This window comes from Halichoeres trimaculatus, unplaced genomic scaffold, assembly GCF_033239565.1.
Source record: "Halichoeres trimaculatus isolate MK-OKI-2021-1 unplaced genomic scaffold, fHalTri1.1 fHalTri1_scaffold_6, whole genome shotgun sequence".
In the NCBI taxonomy this organism is placed as follows: Eukaryota; Metazoa; Chordata; class Actinopteri; order Labriformes; family Labridae; genus Halichoeres; species Halichoeres trimaculatus.
The window spans coordinates 28,496,252-28,520,355 of NW_027437184.1; the positions used below are offsets into that span (position 1 = coordinate 28,496,252).

Below are 24,104 nucleotides of genomic sequence, written 5' to 3' on the forward strand. Positions count from 1 at the left end.
AAAAATCAGATCGATCTCCTCACTTCTAAACTTCATCAACCGGCATGGTGTCATTATAGACAGTTCCACGTGCCGTATATTAATTGGGTCCTGCTCGACCTGATCGCAAAGCTACTAAGTATGAGCTACAAAGCATTTCAAAATAACCTATACTGGTGTAGGTGATCTTATTCTGAAGTGTGGATTATGATTAGGCATATATCTAGAAGGAAACCCTTTTCAAGATCACTTTGAACACCTCACAGCCCCTTTAAATGCCGATTGGTACTCTTTGGGATGCTCCTCTGGATGTTGCTTGATGCTATAAAGACCTGCTACCTATTAAAAATATGAGAAGAAGCAGCATTTCTGCACATGAAAAAGGTCTTAGAGATAACATTCGAAAGAATTTTTTTGGGGGGGGATGTTTCCTGTACCTTTTGTTGCCCCTCTGAGATCAAGTTTTTTGTAAAGTAACTGAAAATGATTGTTTTACTGCGTCCAACCTCAGCAGCGATGGGGCTTTGCGAGGAGCCTTGTTTATACAGCTCAAAGATCTGACCATGTTCAAAGAGAGAAAGCTTTTTAGCCTTTGCCATCAGGAGGCCATGACAAACACCTGACAGGAAATGGTATTGAATCCACATTTTTGTTTGGATTTTGGCTTTAAAAGGCTGTGGTTTTATATTTTTAAACAGCTGATGAACGCAATCTTTTTTAAGACCCACTTGTGCAAAATGTAAATTATTACAGTTGTTCAACTAGTCTTAAAATTTTGATCAGAAGTGTATATTATCACGGTTCACCTTGAATTTGTATTTTTGGTTTTATTTTATCCCACTTTGATTTTATACCACTGGAGAATCAACTTTAAAAAGAGAAAAATGAAAAAGTGGTCAGTATGTGTTCTGGGGTTGCCTGGTCAGGTTTTATGTGTGTGTTAGAAATGTGCTTTTGTGTTATGTTACTACTTTTGCACAAGCAGGCAAAACACAAAGCAGATGTGTCCCAAATCAAATTACTCACAATAGAAATGAACTTTCTCTTCTTACCTTTGTTTATATCCAGCAAACATGGCCAGTGGAGCTGAGGCCAAAGAGGCGGAGGAACAGGCTGTGGATCACTCAGGAGGTCAGGTTAGCTCTGTAGAGAAGAAACACAGAAGAGTCACAATCCATGGAGTCACAATGTAGATATAAGAAGGTGTTTACAAATTGGTGTCTTGTTTATGTGTCACAACCACAGCACCAAGAGGATAAAGGTGGAACGATACAGTGATCATCGTGGACAAAGTCTTTCATGTTTTTTCATCATATCATATTATGTTGAGAATGAATTAATGAAAAATATTGTCAGTGCAGCAGAGACATAAAAAAACCTCAAAGCAAAAACTACCACATAAATACATGTGTTTGTGGATTAACTGAGACTGATGGTCAAATTAACCATTAATTCCCAGGATGGGAAGGACAATATTGTGGTAGGACTGAAACAAGATACAAGATACCTGAGAATGTTTGTAACTCTGAACTATGATGATCCTCAGATTACTCTGGATTATACTGAACATGGAATTTAGTTATCCGTCTAGATACAACTCATCTCTGATCTTCAGACTTTTTAAACTGTATCCAGCAGGTTTACCTGGCCCAGCTGATTTCTTTTTACTTTTAAATGAGAGCTTCACAGTCTCATAGGCTGCTTTCCAAACCACTCACTACATTCTACATGTGTGGTATGTGACATATACTACCTACTGCTTTTGCTTGTAGTACATATTATGACTCTTCTGTTTGGTCTGTTTTGTCGTATACTACTCTGGTTTTACGTTTCGGGAGGCGGAGCAACAGCTGATGTTTTTTTTATTTATTTATTTATTTATTTTTACCTTAATCAAATGTATAAAACAAACATGTATTATATATATATATATATATATATATATATATATATATATATATATATATATATATATATATATATATAGAGAGAGAGAGAGAGAGAGAGAGAGAGAGAGAGAGAGAGAGAGAGAGAGAGAGAGAGATTTTGTTTTGTTCTGATTTGTCAAGCACTTTGTGTTGCCACCGTTGTGCATGAAAAGTGCTTCATAAATGAAGTTTGATTGATTGATTGATTAATTGATTGATTAGGACATTTTAGTTATTTTGTTTATCATACCAGAGCAGAAACATATTTGATTGTTAATTTTATACCAAAAGTTACATCATTTATTTTAAAAATTTTGGAAGAGATTGACTTTTTATTTTTAAAGCTGATGGAACAACCACTTCTATATAATCCATGTATGGTTTAAAAAAGGCAATTAAAAAAAAGAAAAAAAGGAGAAAAAAGGTAATTATTGGTTTGTGTCGTCCCTGATCAAACTATAGAGGTAAACACCTCTTTTACAACGAGAAGTGACGAGATTTTCTTGTGTTTCTTTCTCATCTCTTTGTTTCTATCTCACAGACCGTCTAACGTTAGTGTTGTTGTTGTATTGTAGTTGTAATGCTGACTCATTCCACTAGATGGCGGTAATTCACCAAAACCTGCCACCCGCATAGACAAACAGCGTTAGCGCCGTGCATTGTGGGAAACAGTATGCCAGGTAGACTGGTCTGTTGCATACTGACAAATTTTCCTGGATCAGTAGGACAATTGGGGATTTTTGGCATACTGCAGGTTTTACAAGTTTTTGCATACTACCTACTAGATATAGAATTTCAATCAACATAGTAGACACTACTAGTGCAGTAGTGTTTGGAAAACAGTCATAATCCTTACTAGATGAATGCATTCAACACTTTGCTTCCTGTGCCTTCTTGTTTCCTGCTCTCCTGCTGCCCTTAATGTGCGCACCCAAACACGTGATTTCTACCTGCTCCTGTTTCTCTTCTCCTCATGAGCCGGATCCTCTGCTGGTTAATCACAGGTCTTCTGACATAATTAGACCTTGATTAAAAAGGATCAACCTTAGCCTGAGATCAAAGGTTGTGCAAGCTAATTAACACATCAGGTCAGGTTTAATGAGATCATATTTAAACTAGGAGGTATTTATAAAGGCAGGCTTATTATTTATGCAGAAAAGTACCAACTCGTTTTAAAAGCCAGGCTCAAATCAAAGGAAATCTGGTATTTTTCCATTTTCTCACACACTAGTTTAATTAAAACAGCAGAAACACATCTTTTAAGGGAACATTTCAATTAAATAGTCATCAAACTTTCTAACGCATCAGAAGTAAAACAAGCAAAGATCTTTTTTAAGCTTTCTTTGAAGAGTAACTTTGGATTGAGAAGACCACAAACTGTATTTTCTCTCTCTCTCAGACAATCTCCACTGTCACATCAGCCAGCTTTGGGAGCTGTGGTCATCCAGCAGCAGCAGCAGCTTCCAGGTGTCTGTTGGGCAGCAGTGACTCATCATCATTCAGTCACTTGTGTTTTACTTGATATTTTAAACAGAAGAGCCAGAAGTGCTAAAAATGTTTGTGTCAGGACACATTCATCAACAAAGACAAAAGCACTGGTTCAAACTCATGATTTTTCACTATTATCCTACTATTGGCACTATTTTTCCATGTAGAATACTGTTTCACTTTTGTTTCTACATCAAGGCAGGGTTGCAATCCTGCACATCCAAACATTGAAAGAATTGTACTTTTGAAACCAGGAAAAAGATCTTTTCTTTATGGCGTCACAAAACTACACTTCAAAGCCTCCACACACAAGACAAGTGCTTTCAGATAAAGAGATTGCCATTCTCTAAGGGTGTATTCACACCTGGATAGTTTGAGGCCAAACTAGTTCCAAAACAGTGAGCAGCCCCCCCTAAACTCTGGTTCATTTGGGCATATGTGAACACAGCAATCACTCTCAGATGTGGGACACAACAATCGGGTCCAGATCACCAAAAATAGGTGGTCTCGCTTCCATTCAAGCCCTGCTGCGGTTCCTGTGCAGTGAGAATATAACTGCCCCACCAACTGACTTACTGACTGACTCATAACTGTGGCTCACACTGTAGTGATGGGGGCAGTACTGAGCTTTGCTGAAAACTGTACAGTTGAAACAGTAGAAGAAGAAGGAGTAGAAGAATCAACCACGGCAGCAGAAGAAGAGAAGACTGAAGAACTGAAGAAAATGAGTCATGGGCTCACGTGGAGCGGTAAAGAAATAAAGCGCCTTATCGAAGTGCCTTAACATAGTCAGGACTCCTAAAATCTATATATGTTGATCATATAGCACACACTGTTAGCCAGATAAATGCTATAATGCCAACTTGCCACACAAGTTATTGATGCTCCATGGCTTCTCTCTGTGGGAAGCAGGAATGAATGAACGAATGAATGAATGAATGAATGAATGAATGAATGAATGAATGAATGAATGAATGAAGAAAAGACTCCTCGTCTTCAGTGGATGACTTTTGACCAATAGGAGAAAAAAAAATATCCATCACACAAGATGTGTTTTACAACTTTGGACCGAAAGCGACTTTTGCCTTGAGGACACAAACATACCAAGTGACAACTGCATACACCCTACAACAAATGAGTGTTAGGCCATGTCCACACGTAGTGGGTATTTTCAAAAATGAGTATCCCCCTCTTGTTCCTTTTGAAAAATTATTTCGTCCTCACGCAGCGGGTAAATCCGCCGGTGAGTGCGGCTCCAAGCACGCCAAAGCCATAATGGGCAGTGTTTTCCTGACATGAAACCTGTGCCAGCCAATCAGAATGAATCTCCGTCATTCAGCTGTGATGTCTGAGAACCGAGAACTGCGTTTACCGGCGTCCACACGAAACCATTGGCTGGAAACAGAAAACATTGTTTTTAGTGATGTAAAGCTGCAGTTTTGTGTGGACTACAGGCATAAACATATAAAAATACATGAGGTTTCCCAAATACCTGGCTACATGTGGACATGGCCTTACAGATGAAGGTAGCTTGTGACCTGCAGCTCTCCTAACGAGCTCTCACTCAGCTCACCTGTCCTCAGTGCACCCAGCTGGTGCTCGTCAGCCTGGGTAGTCTATAAGGGGAGGAGCTTTCCCTCAGTTTGGCGTGTGACACCAAAGAGCCAACACCTTCAGTTGGTTTCTCTTGGTTTGTGGAGTGAGTGTTTTGGGAGTGTGTGTTGAGGGAAAGAGGGTGTATTTATAAGACATTAAAGAGGGTTGATCTGTTAGAAGATTTTTTCTTTAAGACAATGTTGTCTCTCCACGAGGCAAATCCACTTTTGTTTGAGGCCTTTTCCTTTGGTTTGTTTTCAGTTTTTGTAGATTAAGGCCATGCCCACATGTGGTCGGTAGGCAGAGGTGGGCGATACCGGGACTTTTGGTATCAGTCCAATACCAAGTAAATACAGGGCAAGTATCGCCGATACTGACACAGATACTGATACTTTTTAATATGTAAGGTTGATGTATCATCAAACTGTTGACCTTAAAGTGTTTTTGTGCTTTTTTCTTTTGATCTTGTTAAAACCTTAGACAGAATTGAGGCAAAGTTTAAAGGTGAATACGAATTACTTTAGTGTCATAATAAACATTTATGCTCAGGAACAATAAAAATTGGCATTTTTTGGTAAAATTAAAACAAAATCTTTTTGGGGGTACAGCTTTAAAGACCAATAGATGACAAATAAATAAACAAAACGTTCTATTATTGCAGCTATTTTTTTAAAAATAGTAAAGTATAAAGAATTATCACACCAGAACAAATGTTTTGAAACCTTTCAAACAAACTTTTTTTTTTTTTGAGTCTTCTTGCTTGTTTCCCTGGTCCTGCTGAGCCCTGTGACAGCGCATCATCAAAAATCAGGAGGGGGAGCGCTGTGACACAGCAGCACTAACACAGACACAGTCATGTCGCCACTTTCATAAAACCACAGCAGTAAGTGCATACAGGAGAAAAAAATAAAACCAGAATATTGATCTTTTTACACTGGTATCTTTTGGTATCAATGCCAACGTTGGTATCGATATTTGGATCAATCTGCCGACCTCTATTACCTGGGAAACCGCTTTTATTTTCATTTTCTTTAGGCCTGTCATCCACCGAAGCTTTACGTCACTAAAAATGATTTTTTTTCTGACACCGTGGCCCAAGTGAAGATTTTGGAAAACTCCAGTGTCATGGTTTTTTTGTGGATGCTGGTAAACAGAGTTTGGTTCTCATAGGTCACAACTGAATGACGAGGCTCATTCTGATTGGATGGCACAGGTTTTATGTCTGTAAAACATGCCAAATATGGATTTGGCGTGTTTTGAGCTGCATTTACCAGCTGAACGGGGGGTAGGGGGGCATACTCAATTTTGAAAAAACACAGCTACGTGTGAACATGGCTTTAGTGGGTGGCTGTGGAAAGTCAAACCTCCACTCCACCTTTTAGACCCCAGAGGTCTCATTTTTTGTTTTTCTGTGAAGGTGCAGACTTTGTTTTGTTAGTTTCCCCTGTCCTTCATGTCACAAGACTTGTTGAAACGTAACAATGAGCAACACAAGTGAATGATTTCAATTTTTCATAGAGCATTTTCATTCTGTCATATGTGATACAGCAATTTTTAACCCTACAGACACTTAAAGAAAGCAAAGAGTCATGATGTGTGTCTGGTTAATAAACAGGCAGAGGAAGACGCAAAAAGCTTAAATTTATGAGTAGATTGTATACTTCCATACTGTGTACTCAAAATTTTCAAATTGAGTGTACTAAGCAAACTACATACTCACCCGCTTAGTGCGCGAATTTTGAGGGTGTAGTGCTGTCTCCAATCGCATACTGCCCAGCACCGTACTTACCGGGAATGATGACATGATGTCGACCTCTTCTTCTTCTACATCTAATTGTGACCGGCTTCCAGCGGGTTTCTGCCAAATACCGCCACTATTTGCCAGCAAATTTTCAAAGCCTTTTCAGTAGTATATTAAACACAGCTAAAAACACGATCAGCGGTGTAGAGTTTATTAATGGGGGTCAGTGCAGCTGACTGAAGCTACCAAGAGAGCTACACGGGGCACTGCGGCAGTTGAATTACATCCACAAATTAAATGTCTGAGTGGTGCTTCTGGTCATGTACTCACTGTGCAGGGTCTAACCCGCTTGTTATTATATTTGCCTGGCTCACCGGGTAATGCTAGGGCCCCGGTAACTGTTAGCCCAATGAGCTTTGGCATTTGAGATAGCTGTTAGCTCAACTAGCATTAGCATAGCCCAGTGTTTCTCAATCCTGGTCCTGGGGACCCTGCTCTGCATGTTTTAGATGTTACCCCACTCCAGCACACCTAATTAAAATAAATGGCTCGTTATCAGGCTCGAGCAGAGCTTGATGACGAGCTAATTATTTGAATCAGGTGTGTTGGAGTCGGGTAACATCTAAAACATGCAGGGCAGGGGTTCCCCAGGACCAGATTTGAGAAACACTGGCATAGCCTATCATTCGCAGAACAAAACAAACGAAAACAAGTTACACCACATACACAACGTCAACAGCTGATGGTGCTTGGTGGAAACGACACGTGTAAAATACAATATCAATAAGTTACATTTATGTATTGCTGCCAGAGGAGGAAATGAGTGCATTAAGTGTCCACAGCTGCATACTCAAAATCTGGGCCAATTTGAGTACATCATCCTGGTACTTTTGCATACTCATTTCTCGCATACTATGCATACTGTTTTTCATAATGACGCAGTATACTCAAAATTTTGAGTATTTGAGTATGGAAGTATGCGATTTGGGACACACAAACTGATTCTGTCGAGCCATGTGGGAAAAGATGAGTGAGCAGTACAAGATACTCTATTTAAGATTTTATAATTTACAACTTGGTGACAAGAAAAGGGCTGATCAGAAATGCGAGATCTAGATGTTAATAACTTTTTATGATAGCAGCATAGTTCACTTCAGTATCTTAAGATGAGCCCCTCAGAGCTATTTTTGTTGCCACAGCACTCTGTGAGCTTCTCAGTGGAAATAGTTCCCTCTACGGACACAGTCATACTTGCCAATGTCAAATCTCCATCACCAATAAAACCAAAATGAGGCAAGACTTTAGATTTAATTTCTGTCAGCAACTGTGGGAGGAGGAGAAACATCATTTTCTCAAGGTCCAATTTGCATAGATCTGCTGCTAAAGAAACAAAATCACTTCTAGTGATGTTTTTTACAATTTTTTTTTTGCAATATTTTCTTGACTAAAAGCAAATGTTACGCATAAATCAGGACCTTTTAATTGGGTAAAATGTTCTTTCCAGAGTGACGTGGAAGCAGTAAGAACAGCAAGTGTTGGAGTAAAGCTCTCAAACTGAGGTTGTGGGGACTGTCAACAGCCACGTTTACATGAGGAGTTTTTCATCTTTCCGAATGGAATCTTTCTGAATGACTTTCCTGAAAACAATAGTATACATAAGAAGGAATATTCCAATCTCTGGTTTACATGCGCCGCCATAATCAAACACAGCAGTCAATGGGGCATGCAGAGAAAAACATAAACATCACGTGATTTATCAAAGTTGCGTCTTGCGTCATGTCTGAGCATGTGCTGAAAGAACGCACCCTGACAACTTTCCATTTGAGGGGATACATGGTACCTCAATTGGTTTGGGGAAAAGGAATATTCCACCCTTGTGAAACTGATTAAATGTCTGTTCGGATTGGCACTTTTCTTTCAGAATGAGGTGTATACAAAGGTTCAATTTTCTTTCCGTTTGAGCAAATAAACAGAATGCAAGTTGAACATTCGGGTCCATCTATGACAGAGCATGGCCCCTGTATTTTCAGCTGTAAGACACATTAACTACAGCTCAGTAGTTTTCTCTTTAAATTGAAACACATGTAATGTTAAAATTAGGGATGTTTGATACGCCTTTTTTTCAGACCAATACAAGCGTACTCACTGATACCAAATACTGATACCACTCGAACTTTTGATACATAAAATTTCAATTCACATTGACAGATCATTATGATCAAAGACTGCAAAGTCATTCTGCCATTAGGTCTACAATAAAACACAAACAACTCTGATTTTATGATCTGTCTTTAACAAATTAACACAAGTGCAAAATAAAACACTTGAACAGTTAACGCTTTCTTGTTCATTCATGTTGTCTGAACAAGGCCTATGGGCCTGACGCATATTTATTGTGGTGTTAAACTGCAGCAGGTGGTGACAGCTACTGGCGAGGAGGACTTACTCAACGTAAGATTGTTGTGTGTCTAGTATCAGCTGCTGGTACCGGCAGCCTTCACGAGTACCGATACCTTGAAAAAAGGCTGGTATTGGCCCATTACAGATACCAGTATTCGCCCATCCCTAATTAAAATGACAGGGTATGTAATATAGTTGAACAAGAGTGTCACTGCTGTGATTCAATCATACACAGAAGAGGATCATATCAAACACACACACAAGTCCATCAAGAAAGGCACATTCATGAGCATCCTCCCATCACTTTCTCAGCAGACACACCAAATATAACTTGTGGTTTGTCTTAGTTTATCTTCTTTTGTTTTTTCAGTTCTCTGTAAGTTTCCTGTTTTTATCTCCTTTGATCTTTTTTTGTTGCTGAAATGTCAAAGTGAGTTTCTTTGTGTAATTTCTTCTTTGAGCATGTCTGATCATCACACAGCTGTCTCTGCTCTTTATAGTCCTCCCACCCTGCTCTATATGTTTGATTCATGTAGACCAGCTCTGTGTAGGTTTCATGGTATTTCACAATAGAGAAACAATGACGCTAAAAATTAACCATCCAAAAGAAAATCAACGAAAATGCTAAAATGTATGTGACAATACTTATCGTAAATATCTTAAAAGACTAGAGGTACAAGTTAAACTGGATGTATGAAATGACACTTTCACTGCTCTATGGCCCATCTGTTGAAACTCATGTGTGCAGGCACTGAACCATGATGCTTTTCAGAACAACAATCGACAACCTCTACACCCGACAGTGGCTCAAGTCTGACGTCATCAGACGTCCTAACATCACCTGTGTTACTTTGCTCTCCACAGGGCGTCTCTGTTTGTTTAAGAGCCACATAATGAAAAGACCAAACAGCCATCAGTCACCAGACATTTCAAGGGCACATTTGGAGCTGGGGTTTAAGTTGAAGTGCCCGCAATCAGAGTCAGGTCTACATCAAAACCCTGATGATTAAACCCAGCGCTGCCTAATAACAGAGCCGGACTTCATCAAAGAGCTCAGGAGAGGAGAGGGGAGGAGAGGAGAGGGGGAGACGGAGCTGAAAGCTTCTAACCGTGTGTTTGAAATGTATGGCACCGCTCATGAAAACTATAAATAGGTCTCCCTGGTATCGAATGTGTCTTAAATCCTGTGTCAGTCGGGAAAGCCGTGCTAATGCTGTCTGTGCTAATGACAGTCAAGAGGCAGGCCCTGCCGGGGGCTACGAGGCAGATCCAGACTGATGGCAGGAAGATGAGGGATCAGAAATTAAAGGCTGACGATGATGGGATAAAGCGTGCAGAACAAAAAACAGATACAACTGTGAGAGCAGATGCAAATAAAGACACAGACCTGGCACATTAATGACTTCTAACTTCTGATCTGCATTTTGTCAGGGGATTGATGTCTCACAACCAAAGAAAAACTTTGAGTATCTGTTTTCAAGTTTTTTCCTTGGCATATAAAATGACCCCAACACTCTTAAATATGCTGCATTGAGGATAGACATGAGTATTAGATTTTAGAAAAGATTTTGATACCAATGCCGTTATCGATCTGATTCTTTATCAATTCCTGCGAGTTTCTGACAAAAATTAGGCTTTACAACATTTGAGTTTATAAGTAAATAAATATGACATGACACTTGTTATTTAACACTGTGTGCTGATAAATGTTTTACATGTTGGTGGTGTTGCCAACCTTGCATGATATTACAGCGTTGTACAAATTGCGCTTCATGTTAGCGTCCCTTTTGCTAAAGTAAAACCAAGCTCTCAATTGCTTCCATTTCTTTGCCATTATCTTGGAAATTCTGCTGCTTACAAACACGAATGATGTGTGATGTGTGACGTGTGACGTCGAGGTTCAGGTCCAGTAATGTGAAGAATTGACAAGGGAATCATTAAGCACAAATGCTAATGGTTTAGGAACTGGTTATTAATACCCATCCTTAATTGTAAACCTGACTGGCAAGAAGCTGAGTTGGTAAGGGATGAGTCTCTTGACATGATGACAAGAGCACACTACCAAAGCCATGGTTAAATGACAAAACAGAGGCAACACTGCAACATCAAAAAAAAAAACGAAAAATGGAGAAGGGGAGGTGGCGCAACCATAGAAAATAGCAAACAGTGAAGGAAGGAATTGTGAAGGCAGATTCCTGGTTAAATGTACGAGCTGTTTTATACAATTTATCAATAAGAAGAACTTCAAAATGGTTCAAGTAAAGTTTCATGAAAATGTCACGTAGGCTGTTTTTTTCTAGCTACAAACAATGACACCAGAGCCAGAGCGTGAGAGAGATTTTAAGAACTTGAGTAACTGGGTTCCCTTTCCATTAAATCCTCATTACTGTCACATATATTCAGAGAGCTCTTATTAATTAATCCCATTAATCCTGATGTTGACCCGTGTGTGTGAGTGTGTGTGTGTGTGTGTGTGTGTGTGTGTGTGTGTGTACACAGACAGCAGCAGGTAATCTGATGCTTCTGCTGTTTGATGTCCTCATGTTTGCACTTTCTCTTCCAGCCTGCGTGAGCTGTAGAGGGTGAAGCTTGCTGCACGCCTGGTTATGAATTCTAATATTGAGCTGCTGCTGGATTTCACAGATGAGTCTCTGTGAAATTCTTCAAACTAAAGTCACAGAAACTTCTGAAGGGTTTCGTCTCAGCTGCTCTCCTGCAGGTGCTGCTCCAGTTTTATATTCTGCTGTGGTTTTTGTGGGAAAGGCACAGTTATTCCTTTTCTGAGAAGTTTCACACACACTCTGGATCAAATTAACACTTTCCACAACTGTGATTCAATTATACAACAGAAATACAAAGATATTAAATACAGCTGGGAGATCAGTGTGTTTAAAGTGATGGCTTCCCCTTATCAAATAAGCAAGTTAACGGAGTTTAATCCTAAGAGGTCGAGGCCTAGTTTAGCTGTTTTTGAGTAATTTTTTATTTTGCCTTATGGGCATATTTGGTATCATTCTTTTCAGCACAACATTATCCATAGAGGGTATGTGTTTACATCACTTCCCTTCGGGACACGCCCACTTCAGTTGGACTGAGTGGCGAAACAAACCCCACTTGGCATTGCAGAGAGCGGTAGTAAACACAGCGAGAATGGGAAAAATGTGGAATATGACATGAAATTATGTAGAGCTGGACTCAACATTGATTTGTTAAAGGGGTCCATGAGCATCGATATGTGGACAGTATTATCTATCTGTACTTTTGGTATTGAACATAGACAGTATTACTAATAGATGTATAGTCTCCCCTTACAAAAGAAAAATATATGTCCCAATATATTTTCTGAAATGTATTGTAATATATTATTGATATATTATGATATACATGGAATAATATATTGAGGGCACATAAACAATATATTATATATTCATGAAATATATTCCAATATATTGCAAAACATACAAATGATTCCCACTTTACATATATTGCAATATATTGGAAAATATAAATAATAAATCTCATATATGGGAAGATATTACCTAATATATGACATGATATTTTCCAATATGCTGCAATATATTTTTCTTTTGTAAGGGTCTGTGACGGTATTTGGGTATAGTTATTATTAAATGATTTATACAACACAGCTACAGCTGTTGTGCTAGAGTTTCCCCTTATTTGGAAAACTGTGTTAGCCGCACTTTAAGCGAGTTGAATCATGTTGAGCACAGCAAAGATGTTTCAGTTATGAAAAATATGATGAATGAAAAATGCTAACATTTGAAGATTTCATAATTTAGGGAATGACTTAATCCAAAAATACAGCATGAATTAACGTTAACTGACACAAAATGGGAACCGCAAATCCATCTTTTGTTGCCTGGATTGTATCTGTAAATTGCAGGGATCTGTTAGTTTCTCTTGGCTTTGTCTTTTAGTAGCCTGTAAAAAGATAGCTCTGATTGCTTTTCAAACATGTTCGTTCAATCAATCACACAACAGCTCTTCCACATTTTTTTATTTTGTTCTAAAGTTTAGACTGTATCTAAGCCAACGCTAACACTCATCTTCCCGTGTCTTTCGTCTGTCAATTTTTTCGCTTTCTTACTTAGCCTTTATTGTTTTAGCCTTTCTATATTCTTCTTATTTTTAAGTCCACCCTCTTTTATTTATATGTATTTATTTTATTTTATTTTTACATTATTGTAAATACCTTCTTCTAAACCTAACTTATGATTCACGCTTTTTCACTTACACCCTTTAGGCCTTAAATTGTTTTATCTTTTGCTCATATCTTTGCTTGATTATAATTATTCTTTCATTATTTTGTTTATATTTATATTACAATTGTATCTATTTATACTTTATTTATGTTCTGATTTTGTCTGTAACTACCTTTTACTGCCCTTTGCTTTGCCTTTTCCTTCTTCCTCTTACTGAGTTTTATGTTTTTAGCTTTTATCTTTGTCCTCATGGTCTCATTATATGTTGTATGGTTCTTGTATTGTCTGGGTCCCTGACTTTGCCTCCTGATGTCTTCATGCATGGTGTCTTTCTGCTCGAGTGCCTCTTAGAACTGTGTGTTTTGTTTTGTTTTGTTTTTGTGTTTCTGTGCCTTGTTGTTGTTTTATAAAGCAATTTGTAAACTTTTGTTTTTAAAAGATGCTATATAAATAAACTTATTATTATTACTCTGTCTGCCACTCAGTAGGTGTAACCGCAGGGACTTCCGCTTGCTGTGACATTATGTGCATACCCATATGACAACACTGTTTTTCACCCTGGCCTACTATATTAAGATGCTGGGGCCAAAAACACACAAAATAAATAAAATCAGATTCGAAAATTACATTCGTAATTTAAGATAGACAAACATGTTTGAGGAAGCAATTAAATGTTGAAAATGAAGACTCAGATAACTATGAATAAACCAAGGTTAGGGTTAGTAAATTGAGATGCTGTCATAATTGAGACATTTTTTACAACATAAAACAGGCATTTTTTTCAAGGCGTTTTATTTCTTTTTACTAGTCAAAGAGGACCATGCTATACAGAGAGATAAACCTTTAAATATAAGGGATAACTGCTGTGAGGAACTTGTTTTGTCATGTGTGGTGCAGCAGAGCGCAGACTGTGCCACGCCCCTTTAACTATTCACACATAGAAGAAAGAGCTACAGTCAGGGCTGGACTTGGCTCACTGAGAGCATTTTCTCAATAAGTCAAATGTTTTGAATGAGTAAAATGGGGACTTCTGTATCTTCATCATAGTGTGATACGGCAAGTACAAACCATAACATAGCCTCTGGTTAAAGGAGGAGAGAAGAGGAGCAGAGGAAACAGGGAGCATGAGGAGAGAGAAGCTTTAGCATCAAGCTAAGTTACAGCAGACAGGCTAAAGAGTGAGTGAAATCAGTCACTGTCATGATAAATATAGTCCTCACACTTGAAGGTAGGAGGCTTAGAAAGGCTGATTGATCTCCAGCTTTGAGATAAATTGTAAGTGATGGAAGAGCTCAGATCCTTTGGTCTCAAACAACAGCGTAAAAATACTCTACAAGAACAAGTTTATTAATCAGTTTAGTGAGATAATCCTCCCAGTGAAGTAGAGGACTCACAAGTGAACGATCCTTGCTTAAACCGTTTTCCAAAACCGCCTACTACTCTAGCTGTACCTACTATTTGGACGAAATTTAGTATGTAGTAGGCAGCATGTGAAAACTTGCAAAATCTGCAGTATGCCAAAAATCTCCTGGTGTCGTACTGATAAAAGAAAATCTCTCGGTATGCAACGGACCAGTCTACCTGGTATACTGTTTCCCACAAAGCATGGCGATAATGCTGCTTGACACTACGGGTGGCAGGTTTTGGTAAATTACCGCCATCTACTGGAATGAGTCGGCATTACAACTACAATACAACAACACTAACAGATGGTCCGTGAGATAAAAGTGATGTGAAAGAACCACCAGTAAATCTTGTCACTTCTAGTGTTAAAAGAGGTGTTTACGTCCATAAATTCATGGAAGCCCATGTAAACCACTAATTTACATTTTTAAACCATATGTGGGTTATGTAGAGGTGTTTTTTCATCAGCTGTAAAAACAAACGTCCCTTCCAGATTTTTTTTAGTGTTGTAACTTTTGGTGTAAGAGTAAAAAAATCAAAAGATGATTCTGATGTGATATATTTAACAAAAAAAAAAAAAATCTAAAATGCAAAGATCTACCCAAAGTTTGTGTTGTGAATTTATAATAAAGGCTGAATAAAATCCATCATCTGTAGCTCCATTTTCTAAAACTGAAAACCAGAGTAGTATACTACAAAACAGACCAAACAGAAAAGTCATACTACAAGCAAAAGCAGTAGGCAGTACACCAACGTCTCATCAAGGCAGTTTCTTTGATGTCTCACTTTGAAATCTGCATTTGCCTCATTGGTTTGGGTCAGACTCGCCTGTGAATTTTAGTTATCTTTAGACCTTAGTTTTTCCAGCACTTGCTGTGGCTTCATTTGTTCCTGATCAGAGTATTTTGTGACTTTTTGTACTTACTTTTATTTCAACAAAAACAACTTTTTGCATCTACTAGTCCTGCGCCTGGGTCCTTGAAGAGGATTTTGTCAATATTCAAGCAGCTCTTGTCAAAAGACAGCAGGACGAGACCTTTCTAATCAGAAAACTCTGCAAATTGACAGTACAAGACACGTAACGAGAAGAGAGGGACAGTTATATACACTGGAGGCACCAGCACTGACACAAAACAAACTTTCTTGTAAACACTTCTTCTTAGATTATGTGTGTTCATTTTGATTGAATGTAGTTGATTTTTTTTTTCCTCCTGTGAGGAAATTTTGCTTGTTTTGATACTGCGGCCTCTTGATGACCTACAACAAGAAACAAGCCCATAGGAAATAAAGATAAACAGTGCCAAGACTAACTTTAATGTCTGGAACTGCAGCATTAATGAAGATGTAAATAAAAAAATACCACAAAAATGATAATAATAATAAAAAAAATAAAAAAAAACACAAAGAAAAAAACACAAAACATTTTCTTCATAGATTTTCTGTTAAAACAAAGCAGTGCATATTTGTTGTTTGGTCAGAAAACAGAAAATCTTTATCACATTTAAGACAAGGGAACCAGCATCAGCACAAATTAAAGGTTCCTCAAAATAGTTTTAATATTTTTTTCTCCCTAAATTTGAATTGTTTTTTTTAGCTTGTATACTTGTTTTCATTTTTATTTTAATACTTCTACCATTTTTCATCAGTCATATATATCATTAATGGGATACACAGCCATTTTTGTTAATAAATTGTTTTGTGAGAATGTTTGTTTTTTGGTCATTCATGAATTTTCCTTTTGTTTTTCTAATGTAAAGAGGTTAAAAATAGTGTCTATGCGTTGTCTACATCATTGCAGCATTGTAAGCAGTAGACTTTGCAAAGAAAATTCTTGCACTAAATAGATAAATGATGAAGATTTATACTCACAGATCTGAGTGATGGTGCACTTTGCTCCCTCTGTGTAATCCTGCTGTGCTGCTGTGTTGAGGATGACGTTGCTGATAAAGTTTCAGGCTCTTGATGTGTCAGCTGAGATGAGCAGAGCGATCCATCAACTTCTCTTCCCGGGGAAAAGGAGTGTGTTTGGCACACATATGAGCAGCAGAGTTTTGGGGTAGCGACGGGTGGATTTGGTTCTCAGCATCCGGTGGGCGCTGCCATCCAATCCCAGGGTCGGGTCGCGTCCTGAGTGCTGGCCCCTGCAGAGACAGAGGAGGTCATCCCTCTGGAAGAATGCTGCTTCTCTTTGCAAAAACAAAGGCTGGGATTGTCAGAGCTGATGGCGAGGGGACGGGGTGGAGGGGCAGCCATGGCCGGAGGACTTGGGACAATAGAATAAATCACATGAAAAATGTCACAGCCTCACAGACGAAATCCTTACTCTGGGATGAAGCTGGAATGAAGGAGCATGGGGGTTGTTTATCTGAGGCATAGACAGCCACAGTCACATGGTCCACTAGTCAGACAGTAAGGACGTTTCTATTCATTTTGCTTTCATTTCCTGACAGGCATATGAAAGGAGAGCTTTCTGAATAGAGTCCTGTGCTTGAAAGTGTAATAAAGGGAGAGGGTAAAAATATGCCTCCAGTCTAAGGAGCTGCACAGATGGAGAGGAGGCAGCAGAGTGAGAGGCAGCACGGCTCATATCTGTAATTAAAGAGGACGGTTACAGTTTGGAGTGTGACAGAAAGCACAGAGGCTCTGACTGAGGCTGTGCGGAGCAGGTTTGGTGCTACAGATGAGGTCAACTGAAGTCACATTTCACTGAGTTACAGTCAGAGAAAAGTTGATTTGTCCATCAGAAGTTGAGGCTTTAGATGGTATCAGATAATTGTTGCAGAGATAAATAGTCTGGTGAATGCAGGGAAATTGTGCACAGTGCTGCTCAGACACAACATACTGGCTTCACCCTAAACTGAGCTGAGAAAACCTTCCTCATTGTCATATCTGTTTTAATCCTGATTATAATTCTGTTTATTTCAAACTATAATGGTATCTCTTAATGAAACTTTTAGTTCTTGGAACTACTCTTGAGGGACTAAATAGTTCCTGTGGCCCATTGTTGTCTGAATGAGATCTGAAGTCCCATGATTTTTATGCAAATCAAGTCAGTGACACGCACAGAAGCAATGAAAAAAATATTGCACTACATCACCAGACCAGTAGAGGGCAGTAAGAAAGGGACAAAGGCCGTATAACAAGAATGACAATATTACACGTAGCCTATTAGTATTAAGATGATTTAGCTACTTCACTTTTTGATCTTGCTAGATTTTATTGGAAAAAGATTCCCTTAAATCCTTCTTGAAATTAGATTATTTAAAGAAAGAAGACCAAATTTAAAAGTCAAATCCATAGGATCATTGGTGTTTTAGGTCAAAAAGAGCAACCCTGTTAACTTGCGACTTTTTGGGTTATCAAAATTATCATTCAATGCTTGGAAAATGAATTTACTTGAACCTCTAACAAAAACTATCCCAGTGGTTAAAGTCTCGCTCCATGAGTTTCACCCTTGCCCAGGTGGCCCAGGTTTGAATCCAGCCTGTGGCCTCTTTCCTGCATGTCACTCCCCACTCTTGACCTGTTTCCTGCTCTATCCACTGTCCTCTCTACTATCTGATTAAAGACATATGTCAGGGACCAAGCAGTAAAGGACACGACAAAGGAGTGTTTTCTTCGGAAAAAGTGGGTCCTTTTTGTTTAACCCAAAAAGGAAATCAACTGTAAAAATTACGTTTATCATAATTTGGCCTATAAAAGAGGCCAACTCAATATAACCTGACTTAAACTGAACTTAAGGTGTGAACATAACAAACAGACCTAACACAATGAAACAATAGGATAACATATGTAGTTGTTTGGCCAAACCAATTCAAACACAAGGGGTAAACAAAACGACACTGTGTGCAACCTAACACAAAACTAAACTAAATTCCCCCTTGACATCAGAACAATTGAAAACTTCCAATTAACAGGCTCCTGCATAAAAGTATTTACTGCCCTTGGGCTTTTGCCCCACTCCAGGAAGTGCCCTCCCCCAGCAGCCATGTGATTCAAAGACAGAGAAATGATGATTGGTGCAACAGAAATATGTCTAATCTTTCATTGTGAAAATGTGTGTGCTAAATTTAAACAATGTAAGATTAGATACTGAAATAAACTTATTTTAAAGCAACCTAATGTGTCTGAGCCTGAGTGGTTCATTTCAAAGAAAGAAGAAAAGTGTTGGTAATAGCTAATAACTAAAATAATACAATGTAAGTAACTGAGGTGTGAAGTGAGAGTGGAGTTAAGTTACCCCTGTGTGGCTCAGGTCATCACAGCATAAAAGTCCAAAAAATAACTTAAAAAAAAAAAGAAAAAAACATCCCAGTATGCATCCCTGAGGACTCCCTCAACAGCTGCTTTAACTCAACAACTACTGACATGTTTAGCTGAAAGTCACCAGTTTCGCCATACTATAACACCTGAAACTAACAGGGACATATTGAAGCTTTCATGCTTCGATTTTGATTCTACAGCTCAATAAGACAAATGCTAAGGAGTTAATAAACTAAAAACAAAAACACAGTGAAACAAAACTCTTTAAAAGCTTTGTCCTAATCAAGGGTGAAGTTTGGCCTAACTCTCACTCGCTTTCGGGAACTTGGAGAGCAGCTCTGGACAAAGAGCGACACAAGTTAGCTGCTAACCAGATATGCGTCAAATACCCAAGATTAGCTTGTTCTAACATGCAAAATCAGGTGCACGGCTCTTGAGTCTCTCCCACGTAGAAATGTGATGTCACAGGTGGTTGCTGGTCTGGTGATACAGGCCCTGTTTACACAACGTTTCATCCAAAAACACTAAAACGCAGTGAAAAAAAATCTGCGCTTACACAGAAACGCAGAGGGACTGAAAACGCTTAAGTTAGCATGTCAGGCCTATAGGTGGTGCTATAACTGTCTTGGTCGGAAGCTGCTTTTGGGAGATCTCCACAGAAGTAGAGCTGGGACAATCATCTGGTGTATTGGTGAAAGCTAGGAGCAGAAGTGGAGCAATAGATAAACATTTTGCTGAAAGACAGTCAGCAGATTGAGCAGCACATGCACAACATGGTGGTCCACAACTATCGAAACAGCGGTATGCGCTTGCGTGAAGCAGAGAGTGACGTCAGCGTTACCATTGAAAACACTGGCTCCCTGTTAACACGGCAACAGTGTCAGCGGCGTTTCAGAAAAATCCCACTCTGGAGGCTGTTTTCAAAAGTTTGCATTTGAGGTAGGCTAATACGCTGTATGCAACAAACTTTTGTTTTTCACCCTAAAACCATGTTGTGTAAACGGCCCCTTGCATAGTCACTGTCGGAGGCTGTGGGTGTGTGCTGCTGCTGGCACTGAGCCAAGGAGGAGGAGCCTACTTTGAATATTGTGTTTACTAACAAGTAATGAAAACTCCTGCAGACCCTACTTTCAAAGAGACAGTAGCTAAAACAAAGTGTTTCAGGGAGATGCTAAAAGAGGGTTTTCTGTAAAATGAGTGTGAGATAAAAAATAATCCAGTTTTTAAATCTGTAAACAATGAAAAGCTACTTTGAAGATACCATGTGAGATAAGTAAATATTTATTAATATCAACACAAGTGACTTTTTTTTTTTAGATACTAAAGTTGCCTTTACGATACGTCTGATCCCACATGAACTCCACCAAATGTGACATTTTAGAGACAATATAGCTGTATAAATGTAAATACTTAAAACAAAATTTTAAGTATTTTTTTTTCATCTGGTAAAGCAGAATAATGATCGAACACTCTACCTCATGTCAGGGTTCAGGGTTTCTAGCTGCTACAACCCACTCACTAATTATTACGCTGCGTTTATGAGTTTGTATCTCAAATCAAATGGAGGATCTTGGTTTCAAAGCATCCAGGCCAGCGTAACTTAATCCTCTGTGTCCTCTGCTCCGTTCTGATATTCATTACTTTTTCACTTTGAGCACAAACACCTCTTATTTTGCACAGTATCTCAATATCACATGTTTCATTTCAGTCATCTTCAATATTTCTGCAATATTAAAAAGACCTGATCACCAGATTGGGTTTCATTGTCTGAGTCACCAGTTTCATCCTCAGGAAATAAGCTGTTTATTTATGCTAGGACGGCGATATTAGACTGCAGCATGAGAATGTGCCTCTGAACATCCTTCCCGAGCAGCAGTATTAGAGGCTTTTATTTCAGCAGAGCATTGACATAAAGCGCGCTCCTAAACAGATCTATTGTGAGAGAATAACAGCTCACAGCTCAACACCTCCTCCTCGACTGCTGTCTTTATATCCAGCAGAAAAGCAACACCTTCAATCAACCCAAGAAGAATCACGTCTAAACAACTCGCCGTCACGCTGCCCTGTCCTTATGTGACACTAAAGAGAGAGAAAACAGCATATTTCCAAAAACACAACAAAAAAAGGTGAGATAGAATTACAATGCTGAAAGAGTTCAACACTTTAAAGCTGCTGCTCTCCTTGTCCTCTCACTTCCTGTCAGTAAATCACCTCCATCACTTCTCTGTCTTCCTCTGTAATGTGCTGACGCTCCGAGTAATGTCGCTCACACTTTGACAGATGGGACGTTAATAAGATGATGATGCACTTTACAAAGTGTCACTTACAGAAAAGAGGTGTAGGTGTGCATTTAAAGTGCAACTCATTGAAAATCAAATCCAACAAAATGCTTCAGACAGCTGAAGTTACACTGACGTGAATGTGATGGTGAGAGTGTGTGGGCATCAGTCCTCTATCAAGTCTGTCAAGTCTTCAAACAGTCACCTCAGTGATAATTAGAGGCTTTCAGTGTGGCTCTGTAGCTGCAAATACCCCCCCTCTGTGTGTTGAGCAAAAACACATCTCGCTTTACACAGAAGTTCATATAGGAACAGATTTAACTAATCAACATGGTGACATCCTAAGTATAGAATGAGACAGTACAAGAGCCAGTCTTTTTAGTTTTATAGGAATCATCACCACTAAGTTTACACTAAGAAACCTGAGCCTTTTCTTGCTCAACATAAACAACTTGCAACCCAGACTTTAACAACAGCCTTTGTTTCAACTGCAACAAGCAACTCGAGAAACAAAAATGGATAAAAAAAACATTGGACAGTAGGTTTTTAATCACATTTAAACACAGAAATCTGTAGACATTAAATTGAGCTTGGCTATTGTTAGGTCTGATAGGTCTGATGTTTCATTACTGTGGCCTGCACGGCTCTTTCACCAAGAGGCAACATCCAGTTAGTAAAAATGAAGCCTCTGCGTAAGTGCTAAAAGTTGCTGTTCAATCGTGGATCCACTTGAGGCTGGCTGCAGAAAGACCAGAAGTCACGTACACATCCAGTCATAAAAACAGACTTGTTATTAAACAAGTATATTTACAGCCTGGTTCAACAAACAGCTTGGGTCTAAAATGCTGATTTCAATATCGGCGCACACTGTCAGGGGCGTTAATTGTTTCTTTACTCAATGGTTGAGAAGTTATTAGGATTGTCTAGTGGTCCAATCAGTGGCACAGCTCCGGTCACGTGACCGGCGGGCGCCCTGTGGCTGCTCGAAGTAAAACACACAAACACACACACACACACACACACACACACACACACACACACACACACACACACACACACACACACTGCTGAGCCACATGAAGCTATAGGAAAACAAAACACTATTTTAGAATGGAAAACAAGAAATGTAAACAAACAAACAAAATATTACTTTTAATTCAAAACCAATGTTTAAATTGGACATCCAAAAATTACGTTAAATCATACCTCTTAAACATCTATTTGTGCAATGGGGAGTTACTGTCAACGTCATCAATGGACGTGCAGTAGGCGTTGGAAGAAGGTGTCTGCACCAAAATTAGACATCCAGAAATGACGGTAAAAGGACGTCCTTTGAACATCTTTTTGCCCAATGGGCTCACTCACTCATTCAAATGTTGAACTGCATATTGACGTCCAAGTGGGGTCAGGGTTAGATGTTCAAATAGCCGACCTAATTAGAATGTTGTGTAGCCGCCAAAATGGTCTTGGACTAACAGATGTGATATACACGTGACCTGCACGTCCATCGGACATCATCACAACTAAGAGCTATAAGTGTAATAAATGCTCAAAATACTTGACTCATGTATACTGAATCCATATGATGGATGAGTTTCACTTATTGATTTAATACTAAAATGATTTATTCTAGTTTATACATTCCTCACCCTCTCCACAGTCCCTGTCTCTATACAGCTGTTCTACCAATCTGAGACAGTAAAAGCCCAAATGAAAAAAAAGTTGAGAAAAATAATTTTGGCTTGAATTAAAATCTAATCATTTCATCAAATTTCATTGTACATGTTTTCATATTTTTCGTTTTATAAACCAGTTAAAGGGCAACTCCAGTTTTTTGACACCTGGACCTTATTTATAGGTGTGTGCATGCTCATATACTCACTCAGACAAACATCGTGCAGCTCGGAGTCCTTCAGAAGTTATTTAGATCCAACCGATTTTTCGCACTTAGCGGCAAGGGGGCTTCAGCGCGGGACATAATCTCTGCAAAATCGCTCATTTCGGCCATATTTTTTCATCCATCGCCAGTGTTATCATAAAATCAGCTCATCTACCGTCTTCAGACTACGACTTCGAGTTTGACGGCTGTCCTTACTGGTTTGAGCCTGAGTACACGGACGAGGAGCTCCATGAAAGAAGGATGCAGAGGGAGAGAGACGAAGAGCTGGCTCGAGAACAACAAACAGGAGCATGTCCACGACTCAATGCAAACTGGTGGTGCGCTTGTGGACAGTGTTCGCCTATGGCAACAGAAGAGGAGCTGACTTTATGATAACACTGGCGATGGATGAAAAAATATAGCAGAAATGAGCGACTTTCCAGAGATTATGTCCCGCGCTGAAGCTCCCTTGCCGTGGCCCCCGCTTGGTGCGGCTAAAATCGGTTGGGTCTAAATAACTTCTGAAGGACTCCAAGCTGCACAATGTTTGTCTGAGTGAGTATATGAGCATGCACACACCTATAAATAAGGTCCAGGTGTCAAAAAAATGGAGTTGCCCTTTAATTCAGAGCTGAGAAGACTCTTCATGTGAAACATATCAAAGTTCTGCTGTCTTCATGGTTAAACTTTAAATGTCCTTCAAGTATTTAAGTGATGTTCTCATCTTTTTAACACTTCACTTATTAGCATCTTAAAATATTCAGTCCAGTTTTTCACTTTAATTGTCAATCACTCTCCTTTATTTTCCGACCATCTGGACCTCTAAGCTGTCACTGTCAGAAAAGAAACGCTGAGGAGAAGATGATCCACGGCTCTGCTGATCGCAACAAGAATATAAATGTGACCCTTATGAGAGGTTTGGTA

At 39.0% G+C, this 24,104-nt stretch overlaps 1 protein-coding gene across 1 annotated transcript in view; it reads right to left on the bottom strand.

Annotated features, from left to right (window-relative positions):
• Nucleotides 1-24,104, bottom strand: part of b3gat1b (beta-1,3-glucuronyltransferase 1 (glucuronosyltransferase P) b) — a 68,396-nt gene that overhangs the window by 16,289 nt on the left and 28,003 nt on the right. The window contains exons 2-3 of the mRNA XM_074672157.1: nt 16,629-16,900; nt 1,032-1,122 (exon numbers count right to left, since the gene is read on the bottom strand). The gene's annotated coding sequence lies outside the window, so the exon portion shown is untranslated. The remainder of the gene's footprint in view (nt 1-1,031; nt 1,123-16,628; nt 16,901-24,104) is intronic.